The 18855-nt window shown below is 40.7% G+C and overlaps 1 protein-coding gene across 1 annotated transcript in view; it reads right to left on the reverse strand.

Moving 5' to 3' along the window:
- The window catches only part of EYA2 (EYA transcriptional coactivator and phosphatase 2), a 287678-nt gene extending 269105 nt beyond the window's left edge, over positions 1-18573 (reverse strand). Inside the window, exon 1 of the mRNA XM_061210001.1 lies at positions 18434-18573. The gene's annotated coding sequence lies outside the window, so the exon portion shown is untranslated. The remainder of the gene's footprint in view (positions 1-18433) is intronic.
- Between the last annotated feature and the right edge of the window lie 282 nt (positions 18574-18855).

An 18855-nucleotide genomic window follows, 5' to 3' on the forward strand; every position in this document is an offset into this window, starting at 1 on the left:
GTGGTCACAAAGCACCGAGCTGATCTCCCTGTGCTATGCGGCTGCTTCCCACTAGCTATCTACTTTACATTTGGTAGTGTATATATGTCCATGCTACTCTCTCACTTCGTCCCAGCTTACCCTTCCCCCTCCCAGTGTCCTCAAGTCCATTCTCTACATCTGCGTCTTTATTCCTGTCCTGCCCCTAGGTTCTTCAGAACCTTTTTTTTTTTTTAGATTCCATATATATGTGTTAGGATACTATATATGTGTTAGGTATTCGTTTTTCTCTTTCTGACTTACTTCACTCTGTATGACAGTCTCTAGGTCCATCCACCTCACTACAGATAACTCAATTTCGTTTCTTTTTATGGCTGAGTAATATTCCATTGTATATATGTGCCACATCTTCTTTATCCATTCATCTAAGTGTCGATGGACACTTAGGTTGCTTCCATGTCCTGGCTATTGTAAATAGAGCTGCAATGAACATTGTGGTACATGACTCTTTTTGAATTATGGTTTTCTCAGGGTATATGCCCAGTAGTAGGATCATAGCACACATTTTAAATTTGTCTGGTGATATTAACTCTGATGCTTAATTAAAGTGGTATCTGCCAGGCTTCTCCACTGTCAAGTTACTCTTTTTTTCCTTTGTAATTAATAGGTATTTTGTAGGGATAAACTTTGAGACTAGTACATATTCTGTTTCTCATCAAACTTTCAATGCATTAACTTATTTATTCATACTCTTTTCTTTGATGCATATCATCTGTTACTATCTATTTATTTTCATGACCAGACTGTCCCAGATGCAGCCAGTGGGAGCCTCTTCATTCTGGCTTCTGTGTCCATGTGACATGTCCCCATCATTCTTTGAGTACTTCCTTCCTTTCTGGCACAAGATGCTCAGGTTCATCTTCTACTTGTCTTGATCCAGTCCTGGAATTAGCCATTTCTCCAAAAATCTTCGGTTCCTTATAGTGGAAAATAATTTTTAGAAACCAACATCTGGGTGCTAAGTGTGTCCATTGCTACTGTTGTGTCTCTGCTTTCAGGCCCCCTCAGTAGACAGAGCTATATACACATATACAGACAGACTCGTATACACACAGATGCATGTACATATATATGTATACATACAGATGCATATACACATACAGATATATCAATATTTAGGAGTGTGATAAGCTGATTCCATATTCATCTGACAAAAGAGGAAACGTGTGACAAAAACATCTTAAAAATGAATAACAAATTGCCTGACCAGATATCAGAACAGATAAAGGAGTTATAGTGATTAAAACTGAAAATTGTTGGCATAAAGACACAAACAGATCAATGTAATAGAATATGGAGTCTAGGAACAAACACATATTAATGCAAATTTGTTTTGCTCAGTGGGGAAAGTATGGATCACTCAATGCTGTTGGAACAATCAGTTTTCCATTGGGAAAAGCTAATTCTTACCTCTCTTCAGTCATTAAAACAAGTTCCATGTGTAATAAAATAAAATACATATTAAAAAATAAGAAAGATATTAGAAAAATAACATGGCACTACTTCTGCAACATTACGGCAGGGAGGCCTTCCTTGAGCAAAATCAAACAACAACAACTAAAACAAAACAAAATAAACAAAAAGGCAAAAGCTATAATGAAGAAAATTGATGAATTTGACTACAAAAAGTTTAAAACTTTGTATAGCAAAAGAGATCAAATTAAAAGACAAGGCACAGTTTAGAAGAAAGATTTGCTAAATATAAAACAGAATACATTTATCAAGAGTTCCTACAAATCAGTAAGAAAAAAACAAACAACCCAGTAGACTAGTGAATAAAGAGTATGAATATGCAGTTAATAAACCACAAAGTGGAAATGGCCAATAAGCACTTTAAAAGACGCTCAACCTCATTAAAAGTCAGGACTACCCAAAATAAAACACACTGAAATATCCTTTTGTACCTGCAGGTTGGTAAACACACAAAAAGATGAATAATAACCAGTTTGGCTACAGTCATAAGCAAATGGATATGCTCATAAAGTATTGGGATATGTATATATTATTCAGCCTTTATAGAGGAAAATTCAACAATAATAATATATGTACGTATATATTTATATATACTTTAAAATTTATGTATTTATATTCTTTTGTTTTAAATTTTTATATATTCATATAAATTTAAGGTGTGCATATCTTTTAGCTCAGAAAGTCAACTTCTATTTATCTATCTTAGAAAAAGAATCATGTAGGGGCACAAGAAAGCATATACAAGGATCTTCATCAAAGTATTATAATAGCAAAAAACTGGAAAGCAGTTAAACCGATAGGGAATTGGTTAAATAAATTAGAGTATAGGAATTCTATGCAGCAGTTAAAAAGAATGAAGTAGAGGTGTATGTTCATTAACACGTAACAGGATATATTATTAAGTGAAAGGGAATTACAAAACAAATATGTAAAATATGGTCCCATTTATGTAAAAATAAAAATCCCACAATACACAACTCTCTTTCTCCTCTCTCTCTTTTGCTCCCTCCCTCCTCTGTCTCCCCCAACATATACTCTGAAAATGTACATATAAAGCTAATACCAGCGGTTCCTTAAAGGGAAGGGGATTGGTTTTAGAGGAAGGATAGAAGATGGGTCAAGGGAAACTTCACTTTATTTGTATTCTTTTTGAAATGATTTTTAAAATGATGATAATGTATTAGTATATTATTGGGGGTAATTAAAAATAAATTGTAAAATGATCATTTCAAAAAGAGAAATTATTTTAGGTTAAAATAATAATCTATGCAAATCACATAGCACAGACTTGGTACATAATAAAATGCTAGCTGTCATTATTCTATTTTGAGGTATGAGATTTTTGGACAAAATCCATTTCCCAGGAGGCAGGATTCCTGGTTCCTGGCTTTATCACTGCTCCCATTTCTGATTCCAGGGGCTCCTCTGAAAAATGAAAGGGTTGGACGACAGTCTTTCTCAGCATTAAAGAAGTTCTATAATTAGACACATTTGCAAAAGTCCTCATAAATGAATTCTGTATTAGTTTTCTATTGCTGTGCAGCCAATTATCATAAACTAAGTGGCTTAAAACAACATACATTTACTAGCTCACAGTTTCTGTGGGTCAGGAGTCCAGGCACAGCTTCACTTGGTCCTCTGCACAATGTCTCACCAGGCCACTGTCAAGGTCTAGCCAGGCTACGTTTTCACCTGGAGGCTTAACAACTCGGGAAGGACCTACTCCCAATCTCATTCAAGTTGGTGGCACAATTCATTTCCTTGTGGCTGCAATGACTGAGGGCCCAGCTCCTGAAAGGCCATCAGCTGGAGGCCACCCTCAGATCCCAGAGGCTACCTGCGGTTTTCTGCCACGTGGTCCTCACCATAGGCAGTTCATCACAGAGAGCTCACACTCACCCTAGAGAGTTCACACTCACCTAGGGAGATCATGAGACAGGCTGGGACCTGGGACCTGGATCCTTTGCTGCAGTGCTTGCACCTGGACAAACATCTCCTCCAGTGACGGCGTACAAAGAAACTAACAGGACTAAAAATAACCGCACGCATGCACAGCTGGGGCAAAATATGAACAGTAAGATACAAAAAGGCCACAAACCAACTGCCACTTCTGAGGTGCCTGGAGCAAAAGCCGGGTCCTGTACATGATCCTTGCACACAGAACCAGCAAGGGGGTGGCCAGGCCACTTGAGCCACGCCCCCCAACCCCACCCACCGATCTGCCCCACCCCCTCACCCCATTTAAGGGACCAGCCCACCCTCTTCCGGAGCTAGCAAGGGCACCTGTTACTAGCTCTTCCTACCTTGTGCTGCATCTTGAGTCCCAATAAATCCTTCCTGAATTTCTCATCTGGACTCATCAATTTCTATAGATTAAAGAGTTCAAGGATCTGGGTCAGTAACACTCACACTCCAGGGAGCTCACACTCACCATAGAGAGCTCACACTCACTCTAGGGAGTTCACACTCACCATAGAGAGCTCACACATAGCTGTTTGCTTCAAGGCCAGAATCTCTCTCTCTTACGCTAGTGCGTGCTAGCAACGGGGTTCCCTCTCTCTCTCTCTCTCACACACACACACACAAACACACACACATAAAATCTTTATATACATATTTTATACATAAAATTTCTGTGAAGTTTTATATATATAAAATATATTATTTATATTAATTCAATAATATATGTATACATATAAAAATCACAGGAGTGACCACCTTCACCTTTGCCATATAATGTAACCTAATTAAGGCAGAGACATCCCATCACCTTTGCCAAATTCTACTGGCTAGGAGCAAGTCACAAGGGCCCCTGCACTAGGGGAGGGAATTCTACAGGGCGTTAACATCAGGGAGGAGACCACGGGGACCATCTTAGAATTCCTCTGGCCACAACATCTCTAAGTTGCAATTATTAAAACAACAATCCTCTATCTTTCCACTGACAAAATCATTTAGACAGTGGAATAGGGTGAGGAAAGTGGATTTATCAGGAAGGCAGAATTTTGTTTAGACAAAATAGAGTTTTGCAGCCAAGATGACAAAGTTTAACTGCTGGAGTTTTTATTTTATGATTCAGAGCCTGCTCTATACACTAATTTAAAATCGTCCCTTCAGGCCATAGAACACTGAAAAATACATATTTAAAGAGCATGTGAAATCGAATCACCTCTAGACAATTACTTTGAAAAATTAATTCTTGCCTGATTATTTAAAAAATCTAGTCCATCATTTGGATTCCATTTTCCCCATAATTTTTTGTACAGTTATATTAAAAATCAAGGCTCTAGGTATCTCTGGCATGCTTGGAGGGCAAAGTTAAGACTGAAGGACCGAATACAACGAGTCCCCTTTGAAATGTGCATTTAGGCAGTGATCATTTGCATGAAATTGTGTGAAGCAAGGAGGATAGGAGGGTAGGAATTAACCTGATATTCTTTCAAAAAATATGACAATATCAGCCAAGAAGCAGGCGCAGATAATAAAGACAGACAGGAGAAAGAGGAAGGAAGAACGGATCATCCCACGGACAGTTGCGTGTTAGGATTGCGTGGAAATTCCACTGTGATTATCAAGGTCTCCTTACCGGGTGCTGAATTTGCAGTGCTGGATTGTAAACTTGCATCCCAACTGTACAGGAGGGCACCATCCCATGCCAAGACAACTTTGGCCTCTCTTAAAGAGAGAAACAAACAAATCCGCAAATGCTTTCAGAAGCTGGCCTCTCTTGTAGGGGAGAAAGGTTTGGCTGTTCTTCTTAGTCTCCCAGCAAATGGATGATTTGCCCCAACAGTTAAGACAAATGTTTCTGTTAGGGAGCCACTTTCCAGGCGAATAAACATCTTCAGCAGAAGTAAACATTAAGGGTGTGAGGACAGGGCAACATAAAGTACTTTCCAACCAATGTTGCCAGTGAAGTTGAAATGTAGTTATGAGTGACAGTATTCTAAAGCAGCTGATTTCAGGGTGGATTTTGTTTGTCCAGTGTTACAAAAAATTGTTTTAAAAAATTAGATGGCATCATGAATAATAAAAAAAATTTCTATAACATCTGGATTCTTGGTTTCTCCTGAAATACTTGGAACATCTATCAATAGTCAGCTTCTATTCCTGCCTCAATGGCAGCAGCTGATGGAGCTGAGTAGTGGTTTTTTTTCACCAGGTCACCACAGTCTCCACCACTCCCTGTGTTGTCGCTCCTGGACTTCTTCATTCATATATCTTTTCTCTTTGGCCCCTACAGTCATTTGCACTTGCAGCCCTTAGTTTGATGCATATCTAAGCTTTTTAACTTGGCGAACATCAAGGCTGACCCTCTGATTTTACAAATGGGGAAACTGAGGCAATCACGTAGTTAGGTAAAGGCTGAACTGACTTCAGGTCAGTTGGTCCTGGTGTTCTGACTTCTCTAAGTGACTTCTTCCTCTGCTGTGGCCCTGTTCTGTTTCTCCACATTCATCATTAGGAGTTGAAATTCTCAAGCTTTCTCTCCAACTAGGCAACTAAAATGTGTTATTGAATTTTCTCCTTTTTTTTGGAGAAGACTTGGTTGCTTGGCATCTATTTTAGCAGAAAGCCTGCTCTAAGGCTTTTAACTCCTCTCATTGGAATTCATAATTTAGGGCAGTGTCTCCAAGGTGGAGTAGGTCAGATTATCCATTGGGATCAAGGAAAACAACATAAGAACTTCTAAGCACACTTTTTTTTTTAAGCACACTTTTAAACTAAAATAATAAGAAAGATATTCAGCTCTATTAATATTTAATATTCCATTTGGCAGTGATGCCCCCTTTGACTGTGAGTTAGATAGTCTTGGGTCCTTTAGGGGGTTTGAGACCTCCAGAGGGAAGAGCTGGAGTTTTCCAATGTTGAGGGGCTGGAAGCAACATACTTTCATTCATTCACGTATTTGTCACGTGTTGAAGGTAAGTTGATTAACTTATGCTACTTAGAAATTAACAAATGCTACTTAGAAATCATTTGTGTACCCTCTCCATTCTTGGACAACCATTCATTTTCACCCTATATTTTTCGGAATATCTTTCACGTTGACAGTGGAAGTGATTACAGCAGCCCTTGAAATGGGTTTTTAGATTTGGGGAGGAACTGAGAAATTTTCTCTTTCCCAGTCCCCCAAAGCGAATCATCTCATATTGGTAGGTTCAGACTTTCAGATCTACACCAGTCCACCATTCACTGATTTGGTGGACACTGTGGTCTCTAACTGGGAGAATACAAATCCTGGTGCACTGTCCTGTTGCAGGCTAGCAGCCTCCTAGAGCCCTCTGGCAATAAGAGCTCAAGTGAGAGTGCCCGATACATGGATGGCATTTGATGAAGAGCCCCACTGAATGGCCTTCTGAAGTGGCTGCCCATGTAGAGGAGACAGCTGAGTGACACTAATTTGCCCCAGTCAACTGCCCCCATCAATTTGCAGGACCCAGGGTAATTGTACAAATGGAGGCCCACTTGCCATATGTCTAAATATAAAAATATTAAATAAAGCATTTTCTAGCCTCCTACTTTTACAAATATACCTTACGATGACCTGGAAAGCCAGGTTCAGATGTAGAATTCTTGAACTTCTCCATGTTCTGGCTGGGATGTCACCCAGCCCACCTCCCTTTTCCTCCTATACCTCCAGCTCTGTCCTACCACAAGGAGCTCTGTGCACACGTTTGCACGTGCCAGCCCATATGTCCTAGCTCTGACCCCCTGTCCTTGGCCTCCTCTGGGGCTGCAGGGTGTGGACCTTGCTGATGCAATCTGTTCTTGGGAGGATGGTCCTGGGGAAGAAGCTCAAACAGCCCTGGAATGAAATTCCAGGATCCAGGGTGGGGTGGTCTGGGAGATGATGTGTGGCCTCTGGGTGTGCACATCCCCTTCGCCTCGCTGACTTCTCCCCCATGGAGAGGGCACAGCTGGAGGAGGACCAGATGGGGGCTCTGTGGCCACTCTAGCTGTAATTGAACCAACCCTTCCCCAAAGGCAATGAACAAGTGGCCAAAGAGATTCCTTGGGGAGAAGATGATAAGAATCATGCAGGCAGAGAAAGAGGGCAAAGTTCATATTTTTCCTACTCCTGCCGTTTGGTCAGCCACACGCTTATTCAGGGCCTTCAGGGTAAGGGTGGCACTTAAAAATGAGAGAGAAAAGGATTGCTTTTTGAAAGAAAATTGGACTACAGAGAGAACACTTTGAAAACAAATGTTTGGAAATATTCTTGTTCAGGGATTACTGTTGATATATTTACATTATTCAAAATAATGTAAATTACCTATATAAATGCTCAAAACTGTACCCAATTTAAGGACCTGGAAATGGAATTTTCTAATATAATTTAAAATCATCCCATTGTATATAACAAAACAAAACAAAAAATAAAATCATCCCAACCTAACATTTCAGTGGATTTTAAACTCATGTGTTACAAGCGTAAAAATTCAACACTTTTCAATTTGTTTTGAAGAACAATAGCTTAACCTCATGGAAGACAGAAGTAACCACACAGATTTCAACCAAAACCTTTGCAAAATTGGTGTATGGAATGGAAAAGATGGAAAGCATTTTTAAAAATAACTACAGCAAGTAAAACCCTTCTTCCAGTTGGAAGACATATCTTTATGAGGTTACTTTTCCATTTTTGACAGCCATTAAAATCAAGTATTGATTTTAAAATCTAACATATAGTTATAAACCAAGAATTTAAAAACAATGAAGGCTATTAAGTCACATTGTTTTCAATATTCAAATAGTAATAATGGTTTAATGAGAGTAAAAAGATTTTTTAATGTCATTGAGTCATTTTTTTCAAAATATTATTTATTTCTTCCTTATCACTTCCTCTTACACTTTTTCTTGCATCTACTTCACCATTCACAGAATTGTTAATAGAGTAGAATATGTATATAATTTGTAAATAAATAAATAAATATTGGGGTGGTTGTTTCAAAATGTTGTGCCTGATCAGGAGTTTGAAGAGCACTGGTTTAGGATAGAATGTGATCCAGGATGAAACCACAAGTGGCCCCTTTGCCATCGACACTGGCAGGTCTATCTGAGAGTGGTTGCTTTCTTCTTATTCCTCTTAGACCTTTGCAAATAAATTATACCATCTGGTTCTGGGGGAGGGCGGGGCTGGGGTTGTTTGTTAGTCTATTGCATTCAGCACTCAGGAGTCTCTGGTTTCTATTTCATAACTGGAGTGATGCAGGCAGCCAGAGTCACAGTTTGCTTTTGTTTAAACTCTTGGTTTTTAGGACTGATCTGAGGAATCCTGTTTACTTAGTCCCAAAGAGAGAAATCACTGCTGAGGGCAAGAGACAGCAAAAGCCACCAAGCAGTAGTGAACATGCTGGCGCTATGTGAGCAAGTGTTCGGTAACAGATGTAAAAACACTAGCAGTAATAATCACCATCAGTTACAGAATGCTTATCCAGCGCTGCGCTGCGGGCTTTATGTGTGTTCAATCCACATAACATCCCTATACAGTAAGAACTATAATTCACCCAATTTTCAATTTTGCATTTTGAAATAATTTTAGACTTCCAGAAAAATTGCAGAAATAGTACAGAGTTCCCGTATACCCTTCATCCAGCTTCCCCTAATGTTAGCAATTTACATACCATAGTACAAGTATCAATTTCCAATCTCAGGAAATTCACATTGGAGCAATTCTCTTAACTAAACTACAGACCTTATTCAAATTTCACCAGTTTTCCCACTCACGTCCTTTTTCTGTCCCAAAATCCACTCCAAGAACCAACATTGCATTTAGATGTTTTGTCTCTTAGTCTCCTCCACTCTGTGACAATTTCTCCACCTTCCTTGTTTTTCATTGCCTTTGATTGATAAGTAGTGGTCAGTTATGTCTTTCCATTTGGGTTAGTCTGGTGTTTTCTCAGGATTAGTTTGAGGTTGTTCATCTTTGGCAAGAACACTGCAGAAGTGATGCTGTATCCTCAGGGCATCTTATCAGGCACTACACGATGTCCATATGTCTTATTACTGGTGATGTTAACCTTGATCACTTGGTCAATGTTGTGCCTGTTGGGTTTCTCCATTGTAAAGTTATACGGTTTCCCTGTGTAATTAATAAATATATTGGGGGTGATACTTTGAGGCTCTGTGAGTATCCTGTTTCTCTGCAAACTTTCTCCCACTGACTTTAGCATTTGTGGGTAGATCTTGCCTGCAACAATTATTACTGTGGTGTTTGCCTAATGGGATTCACTCTCATTTCATACATGAAGCAAATGAGGCTTACAGAAATGATGCCACTTGCCCAAGGCCACAAAACCCATGACCCTCCTCTGCTCAGAATCCTGCCATGGCCTCCACGTCAGGCAGGGGAAGAGCCAAAGTCCTGACAAGAGTCCTGAAGGCCCCCCACAATCTGGCCCCCATGATCTCCCTGACTTTATTCATAGCCATTCTCCCTGTCACCCACTTCCCCTGGGCCACACTGGCTTCCTTGCTCTTCCTAGAAAATACTCCCACTTCTGGACCTTTGCACTGGCTGTTACCACAGCCTCTAACACTCCCTTCCCCCAATATCTGCTGTGTGCACTTCTTCACTTCCTTGAGTCTTTGCTCAAATATCACCTTCTCAGTTCTCTGACGACCCTATTCATCCCACCCACAACCCTGGCACTGTTTATCCTCCTTCCCTGCTTTCTTTCTCTCCACCTGATATGCTATTTTTACTGATGTTTTATGTATGTATGCAAATAGGTGTTATTGATTGCCTGTCAACCCTCCTAGCTGGATTCTCCATGAGGCCAGGGAGTTTGTGTGTTTGGATTACTGCTCTGTCCCCAGCGTCTAGGTTAGTGCTGAGCACATAGAAGACATTCAATAAACGACTGTTGAATGAATGAATAAGCTTTGGAACATGAATGAAGGACTTAGGGATATTCTGTTTACAGGTAGCAGAAAAACACAACTCAAACTGACTTTTCTCTAAAGGGAGGTCAGAGGTTCTCCTAAGTGCAAGACTAGGGATGGAGAAGGCTCCAGAAGGATGCTTTCAGAACTCTGGTCTTACTTCTCTGTGATATTCTCAGCTCTCTGGGTCTGCTGCATGTGCTGCTCCGCCAGGAATCTCTAGAATCATCTTTTTCCCTAATTCAGCTCCATTTTGCCGACTGAAGGCTTCACTCTCCAGTGGGCTTCACCAGGTGGTGGCCCCTGGCCACTGCAGGCTCACATCACCCTCACATCAGTGCTTCCAATGGAAAGAGAGGACTTCTCTTTCATAAGAAAGAGAAGGGACTGGGACTGAGGCTCACAGGCTCAGGTTGCATTCAATCTGATTGCCCATCCCTGAACCAATCACTGTGGACAGAGGGACCAAATTCTCTGGTTGGCCAGGCCTAGGTCATATGCTCACTCTTGGTACTGGGGCTGAATCATCCCCTCCAACAACTGCCGGGACTGAAACTTGGAAAAGCGGGTTTCAGAAGGAAAACTGGGGTTTCTAAAGGAAAGGGGAATATATGCTGGCTGGGAGAAAACATTACCCTTCTGTATGTCAAATGTTATATACCCTCCCTGGTCACACCCACTGGGATTCTGCTTCTTTAGGTCTGGGGAGGGGTCCAAGCATTTGTATTTTTAGGAAGCATGCCAAGGGCATTTTGATTTACAGCCAAGATTGGGAATGACTGGTTTATGGAATTTGCTCTAACCTCCCTGGAATAAGAAGGGGGCCCATTTCACAAATGTGATTCTAAAGTTTCTCAGCTAAAAGGCATTGACAGGAGTTCACATCCATTATGTTGGAGACTGTGGTAGGGGACATCTGTTACACTGTGCGCTCAGCATGCTTTCCTTCCTCCCACCTAAGGGCCATCAATTTCATGGCCCTGCCTCTCCTACTTCAGGGCTGACCATGTTACTCAGGAGAGCAAATCAGAGTTATCCATCTCCTGGCTATTGTGATTGGTTCAAGAATGGGTACCTGACTCAAGTCAGGCCATAGAAGTCCTTTCTGGGACTTTGTTTGGAGATGTCTGGGAAGTGTTGCTCCATTTACTTATACAAGTAAGGATCATGTGAGCCCAGAACTTGACAACAGTGTTTATCTCAAAGTGGGAAAAGACCTGCCTGTAAACAAACCAACCTAAAGGAGAGAAAAGGGACTAGTGATATGTTGTTAGTGTCCTGAGTTTGGCCACGACTGAAGTTGACACAATGATTAGACTTCCAGTTGCCTGGGCTAACGAATTTCCTTTGTTCTGTTTAAGTCAGTTAGGGTTGTGTTTCTGTAACTGGAACCAGAGGAGTCCTGATTAACTCAGTATGAATTACAACCACCTCAACTTTAAGATGAGGTAAAGAGTGGCATAAGAAATGTCTTGAATTTTGAAGAATAAGCCATCCCATATATCTGTACAAATATTATATTCAAGTCAACCTGTATACTGAATACCTTCTAGGTACAAGGCATGGTGTGAGACACTATGGGACAAGTAAGGAACATCTTAAAGATGAATAAGACATGGTCCAGCCCTTGAAGCCTGTAAAATGCTGTGCAGTCATTCTTAAACTTTGTGCATAAATAAATATCACCTGGGGAACTTATCCCTAGTTCTCTGGGTCTCAGTCCCAGAGACTGATTTATTCGGTCTGGGGTAGGGACCAAGAATCTGCATTTTTTTCAAGTTTTCCCCACCCTTCATCTTGCAGGTGATTCAGACCCCACTTTGAAACTGATCTAGTAGGAGAGAAGGAGAGAAGAGCAACAATGAGGCAGAAAAAAATTTGAAGAAATAATGCTGAAAATGTGATGAAAATTTGATGAAAGACACAAACTCCCAGATTCAGGATGCTTAATGAACACCAAGAAGAATACAGATATGAAAGTTCATGCTGAAGTCAACCTGAAGAGCAAATCATGAAAGCAGCAAGAGAAAGACAACATATTACAAACATGGGCAAAGATTTGATTAATGTTTGACGTCCCATTGGAAAACACAGAGCAGAAGAGTGAAGCCACATAATTAAAATGATGAAAGAGAGAAAAAAAATTGTCAACCTAGAATTCTACATCCAGTATGAATGTATTCTACATTCATCATGAATGAAGGATATTATCAGATAAAAGAAAACTAAAAGTATTTGTTTTGCCAGCGGTTCTGCTTGTAAGAAATGCTAATGGAAGTTCTTCAGGCCAAAGGGAAATGCTACCAAATGGAAACTTCTTGCCTTAGAAAAGAATGAAGACCACTGCAAATGTTAAATAGTATGAATACCAAAGTCTATGTTTTTGTTATTTCCCTTTTAATTTCTTTATAATACATATCTCTGTTTAAAAGAATGTTATAACACTGTCTTGGGTATAATGTATGTTGACTTAATACAGATAACAATTATAGCATGAAAGATGGGGGAATGTGGACCTATACAATTACAGTATTTCTACATTTTACATGAAGTGGCACAAGGCTAATTGTAAATGGACTATGCAAAGTTGAGAATATACATTGTAAAGCAACCATTAAAAAATAATGCAAAGATGTATAGTTAAAAGTTAATGCAAAAATTAAATAGAATTATAAAACAAATTGTTATGGACTGAATTGTGTTCCCCCTCCCCTAAATTCATATGTTGAAGTCCTAATCTTCAGAACCTCAGAATGTGACTGTATTTGAAGATGGGGGTCTTTAAAGAGGTAGTGAAGTTAAAATGAGATCATTAGGGTGGACCTTAATCCAATATCACTGATGTCTACATACGAAGAGGAAATCTGGACACAGATGGGCACAGAGGAAAAGACTATATGAAGACACAGGGAGAAGACAGCCAACTAGAGGCCCAGGAGAGAGGCTGCAGAAGAAACCAACACTTTGATCTCTTCAGATGTTTAGCCTCCAGAACTGTGAAAAAATTAATTTCTGTCATCTAAGCCACCCAGTCTGTGGTACTTTGTTATGGCAGCCCAAGCAAACTAATACACTAGTTAATACTTTTTAAAAGGGAGAAGAGGAGGAATAGAGGAACAAAAAAATCAGAGGAAATTAATTGAAAATAAACAATAAAATGACAGATCGAAGCCCAATCATAAAAAATTATATTAAATAGTAATGGTATAAACATTTTAATTAAAAGGCAGAGACTTTCAGATAAAAAAGCAAGACCCAATAATGTCCCTTCTACAAGAGACACTCTTCACATATAAAGACACAGATAAGTCAAATATAAAAGGGTGGAAAAATGTATACAAAATCTGCCAACAGTCAGTGTAAGAAGGCAGGAATGACTATACTAATAGGAAATAAAATAGGTTTAAAGTTTAAAAAAAAGGGAAAATTTCAAAATGATAAAAGGGTAATTTCATCAGGCAGACATAATAATTGTAAATGTGTATGTGGCTAATAATAGAGCTTCCAAATAAATGAAGCAAAAATTGACAAAATTAAAGGGAGATATAAAAGATTCTATAATTATATTGTAGACTTTAATATTCCTCTCTCAACAATTGAGAAAACAATTAGCAAAGCCATAGAAGATTTGAGCAACACTATCAATCACAATGACTTAATTTGTATTTATAGAAAATTATCTCCAACTGCAGAATATAAAATTCTTCTCAAGAGCACCATAATGAACCCAACTTCAGTCTATTTACAAAGATTGAAATCATACAGGTTATGTTCCCTAATCACATGGAATTAAATATCAATAACACTAAGATACCTAGGAAAGTTCCCAAATATTTGGGGATTAAACAGAACACATCTCAAGGAAGAAGCCATGAAATAAGTTAGAAAATGTTTTAAACTGAATAATAATGATAATAAAACACATAAAAATTTACGGGATGCAGTTAAAGCAGTACTTAGAGGAAAATTTGTATCTTTAAATGTTTATGTTAGAATATAAAAAAGATTTATATCTTAATTATCTAAGATTCCCCTTTAAGAAATTAAGAAAACCAAATTAAAAGGAAGGAAACAATAAACAAAAATCAATGAACTAAAACAAACAATAGAGAAATCAATGAAACTAAAAGCTGGTTCTATGCAGAGGTCAATAAAATTGATAAATATTTAGCTAGACTGATCAAGAAAGAAAAAAAGGATAAAAGACTAATTTCCAATATAAGTCATGGAAGAGGGAACATCACTACAGATCCTAAAAATAATAAAAGGGTAAGGAAGGGAATAGTATGAACACCTTTATGACATAAATTTGACAACTAGATGAAATGAGCAAATTACTTGAAAAGCACAACTTAAAAGAATGGATGTGTGTTATACAGTAGGAAACAGCTGAACTGTCTGCTTCCAGAGCCCATGCTCCTAAGCACACCATCCACAATATAAAGTCTACTTATGAGTATTCTCATTCCTGTTTTAGTCTAACATGAAGAAATATTCTAAGTTAATTATTCAAAGGTGAAATGAATTCCCTCTAAGGGTTTACACAGAAGCTGGGTGGCCATTGGGTGGGGGGAGGTTGTGGGAGAGATTCAAACCTCAAAATGTCTTATTTATATCTTGCACCCCTCAAATATTGGAATCATTACTTTTACAGATGTGTGGCCAGGGGGAGGGGTCAAGTGTTGGGAAGGACCGTGCATCACTTGATTGCAGGTCTTTTAAAAAATTTTTTTTAAATTAAATTTAATTAATTTATGTATTTATTTATTTATTTTGATTGCAGCTCTTGACTGTGAATCCTGGAACCCTGCTCTTGGCAATCTTGAGTAAAAGAGACTTTATGGTAAGGTTATCAGGAGCTCATGGAATTGTTGGGAAGGCTGCAGAACACAGGAGAGGAACAGGCAGGACCAAGGACACTGCAGAAGGAGGCAGGAATGAACTCACCTGTGTCTTTTAGTCACTCTGAGCTCAAATTCCTGAGAGGGAGCCCCTGTTGTCCTAGCTTGGGTCCCTCCTATGCCCTCTCCTAGGCCAGAGGTAGGTCTTACCTGATCAACAACACTGATGTGGTCCCTAAGACACATACAATGGGGGAAGAGAAGTCATAGTCCTTGGACTGGATATGGAAGGAGAGATTAGAAAATCATTCATTCATTCATTCATTCACCCAGAAAATGTTTAATTTGTGCCTATGGGGACCAAGCTCTAGGATGGCCACCTGGGCCAGACCCAGGTAGGAAAGGTAAGAAGAGACAAATTCCGGCTGGCAGGAATCTGTGGCTAACTTTGTCCACACCCCGAGCAGGCAGTGGGGTCCAGTGGATGCCGGATACACTTGGGTTGGCATCTCAGCTCTGCTCCTCTCTGGTGACTTTGGACAGGTCCACTCACTGCTCTGAGCCTGTTTTCTCCTCTGTGAAATGAGAATAAGAATCCCTACCTCCAGGGCAGGAAGCTGTGTGGTAGAGCCTGAAGATTATATAACTTTGGGGGATCCTTTTTGAGAATAAGGATAGATATAGGTCTGACTGTTGCCAGTGTTACCAGACAGGCCCTTATGAGCTTTTTCCAGGGGCTTCTCTTTAACTTTAATAGCCTCAAGGTAAACCCACTTTTGCTCACCTGCAGCGTTTTTATCTTTATTTTTTTTATGATGAAATGAAATAAGGCACGTAAAGTACTCAGTGCTGTGTCCTAGCACAGAAATGCCCGTTACGAACAGCAAACAATTAAATAGCACTTTCCGTGAGCCAGACAATGCTCTAAGCACTTAATAGAAATTAACTTGTTTAATCCTCACAGTGGATTTATTGGGGAGTTGCAATTGACTACTCCATTTTACAGATGAGAAAATCGAGGCCCCGAGGGTTAAGTGATCCGTGCCACGTCTCCCAACTTGTGAGTGATCTGGCAATCTGGCTCCAGGGTCCCGGCTCTTAACCACTTGGACTTTATGGCTCTTGTTGAAAGGCAGGGGGTTTTTATTACCTTTTCTTGAATATCATGAGCATGCCCCATTGCAAGAAAGTCTCTCTAAGCAAAATGAGACCTTTATCCTGTAATGTAGGTGAAAGCCCCTTTGGAACCCCAGAAGTCTGCTTTCTGAAGGTCGCACTCCTGGTGAAAGAAAACTTCTCCTCTCCCAGGGAGCTCGTGTGAAAACGCTACCCCCCAGAACACGTTACACGTGACCTGCTTGCCAGAGCCCCAATTCCCCGACGTTACACAGTGAACTCGGAACTCAATTAACTTCCGCCTCTACTTTATATGATCTCTAATGGGAAAACCGGGGACAAATCCAGTTGTACTTTCCATGCAATTTACCTACGCGTAGAAGCAGACTTGCAGACACTGTCTTATGTGCGGAACTTGCCCCATATGGTTCTTTCCAAGGCGGGATTTGTCCTCCTATGGGGGATGGCCATGGCCCGCCTGCAGGGTGACGACTGAGGTTGCTGAAGGGTAAACTCTGCCCATTTGCTAGAAGCACTTGGGCCGTTTGCTACAAGAAGCACAGTTTTTTAAAAAAAAAATTGCAGGGCATGGTGTGCAGTGGCCCTTGGTACAAGCAACCTCTTATCTCTGCTGAGGAATGAAATCACTTGAATGAATCACAGCAAAGAGCATAATGACCAGAGGGGCCATCTTGTCCTGGAAAAGCATCTCTGGGTCCTTACACAAATTAGAGGAGCACATATCACTTGAATGGGTTTTGCTGGAAAACATGATTGCCAAATTACTTTAATAGTGTTGTTTTCCAGATCTGACCTTGAAGGCAATGCTTTTCCCCTCTCTCCCCACTCTCTGCAAAGCTGTTAACTCATCAAATTTGAAGGCAATTTAGAATCTTCAGTCGCCTTCAAATCCTGCAGTGGCTTCTCGCGGCCCTTGGGAGAAAGCCTCAGGTGGTTCAGACACCCTGCGGGACCTGCTTCTGCTGGCCTGACCTCCCAGGGTCTCCTCTCACACTGTCAGCTCTGATGCAGCACCTCGAGTGCTGAATGTTTCCCAGGTCCTCCAAAGCATCACAAGTTCTCTTCGGTCTTCACAGCCTCTGCCTGGAACTCTCCTTTCCTTCCTTCTTCTCCCAGAATCGGGTTTTTTTTTTTTTGCTGACTCAGCATAATTCCCTCTTCTGGTAATAGCATCTCAGTCTCCTTGGGAACCCACCCTCCCCCAGATCTGTCTACATAATTTGGGTAGATGTGCTCACACTACGGAAGTGGAATAGGACCCGCGCCTGGCATATATATATATATATATATATATACATATATACATACATACATATCTCTTACTGGTTCTGTTTCTCTGGAGCCTGATTAAGAGCCCGCTATTTCACAGCATTTACAAGTGCAAGCTATTGTACCAATCCAAGATTTGCAATAATTCTTAAGAATAAAATAAACAACAGCTTCCTAGGAATGAAATCCCTGAGTGAGCTGGACAATGTAGATTGACATACCCACACTCCCCTTTCTTCTCCACTGCAGGGTCTAGAAAGCTGCAAACTACATTTTCCAGCCCCTACCCCATCCCCCTTTAGAGGGCTTCCTATAGATTCTACCGACAGGAGGCGTTGTGGAGTTAATGGAAGGAGGGAGAGAAAAGAGGCCATTTTCCCAGCTCCTGGTGATACCTCTGACAGGTGACAGTGGCAGCACCAGCAGCAGCAGTGGTGGCAGAGTGACATGTGGCTTGTGACCCTGCCCAGGCAGCTGGTTCCCATCAGCAGCGGACTCAGAGGCACTATGCCTGTGGACTCTGGTAACCTCACATCCTCCCTTTCGTTCCTCCAGCCCTGCCAACACCTTAATAATCAATTCCCTGCATTAAATTCCCTCAGTGAAATACGAGATTGGATACTTACTGATAAAATGAACTGGTGTAATACACACTTTTGGGTTATCTACCCTAGCCCGTGGTCCCCTTCGCTGAGAACATCCTCCAATGACCCATGGAAGGAATCGCGGAAGCCAAGTGTTCACCATGCGGCTCCCCCCACCTCCCTCTTTGGCCATTGTTGACTCACCTGATTGAAGACGAACCGTCAGATTTGTCCTCCAGGGAATTAGAACACGTGACCCTCAATCACTGAGTGGTCTCTGCTATTGCTCAAATTTAAAACAGGTCCATATGCTCAGTGCAGCAGGTCTCACCTGGGGTGACACTGTCCTCTATGGCAATGTCTGGAGACGTTTTTTGGTTGTCACAACTTGGGAGGTGCTACTGCCATCTAGTGGCTGGAGGCCAGGGATGCTGCTAAACGTCCGGCAATGCACAGGACAGCCTCCACCACAAAGAATGAGCCAGCCCCAGATGTCAACAGCAATGATACAGAGGCTGGAGGCTTGGAGGCGGCCATGCTTGCCCACATGCCTGCTGGGGGAAAAAAAAATAGCGGCAAGTGAAGGAGGATACAATGCAGACACATCCAGGTGGTGGATATACAGG

This window comes from Eubalaena glacialis, chromosome 13 (genome assembly GCF_028564815.1).
Source record: "Eubalaena glacialis isolate mEubGla1 chromosome 13, mEubGla1.1.hap2.+ XY, whole genome shotgun sequence".
NCBI lineage: Eukaryota > Metazoa > Chordata > Mammalia > Artiodactyla > Balaenidae > Eubalaena > Eubalaena glacialis.